Source organism: Colobus angolensis, unplaced genomic scaffold (genome assembly GCF_000951035.1).
Source record: "Colobus angolensis palliatus isolate OR3802 unplaced genomic scaffold, Cang.pa_1.0 Scaffold44, whole genome shotgun sequence".
NCBI classification, from domain to species: domain Eukaryota; kingdom Metazoa; phylum Chordata; class Mammalia; order Primates; family Cercopithecidae; genus Colobus; species Colobus angolensis.
The window spans coordinates 2608676-2609672 of NW_012117821.1; positions in this window are offsets into that span (position 1 = coordinate 2608676).

Consider the following 997-nt stretch of genomic DNA (forward strand, 5'->3'; position numbering starts at 1 on the left):
GTCAGCCCGGATGGTGCAGGCTCATGCATGTCTCTGGGGTCCCTCTCCAGCTCTCCTTTTGTGGATTCCCTCCACACTTTCTTGCTCCGAGGAACCCTTTTTCCTTAGCCACTGCCTAGAAAGATGGGGCTTTTCTCCTTCCTCACCCCACATCTGGGCTTTCCTGTTTCCGCTGCTCGTGCCGCTACTGCACAGCTCTGTGACTGCAAACAGCTGGGTCAGGCTGGGAGAGAAAAGCGGGAGCCCTCAGGATTCCCCCTTGAGCTTATAGGGTCCCCTTTTCCTGGTCCTCTGGCCAGAGAAAGACAGGGTTTCTCTCCGAGCCTGGCTGTCTGGGGCTGCCCTCAGGTCCAGCCAGGGCAGGAAAGAGAAAATGAACCTGAGGAGTCCCCCGTTTCGGGTTCCTTCTTCAGGATGGACCCTCCTCCCCAATGTGCCTGCTGTGGCTTACTTTCCAGAGTCCTTAGGTAAGTGTTTGTCTCTAGTCTAGAGTTTTTAGCTGTCGTCAGTGGGAGAGAGGGGCTGTCTTGAACTGTCTTCATCTTGGCAGGCCTCAGGAGTCTGGGAACTTGCTTCTATTACTGTTTCTGCTGGCTTTTGCTCATGATGTCTTGTCATTTTGCTTAACTGACCACTGTATGTGAAAGATTTGGGAATCATCTGAGGCCTAAGGTGTCATCTTTTCCCGGGGCAGTGTCCATTGACTTCCACGGTCCCTTTTTTTTTTTTTTTTTTTTTTTGAGACGGAGTCTTGCTCTGTCGCCCAGGCTGGAGTGCAGTGGCCGGGTCTCAGCTCACTGCAAACTCCGCCTCCCGGGTTTACGCCATTCTCCTGCCTCAGCCTCCCAAGTAGCTGGGACTACAGGCGCCCGCCACCTCGCCCGGCTAGTTTTTGTATTTTTTTTTAGTAGAGACGGGGTTTTACCATGTTAGCCAGGATGGTCTCGATCTCCTGACCTTGTGATCCACCCGTCTCGGCCTCCCAAAGTGCTGGGAT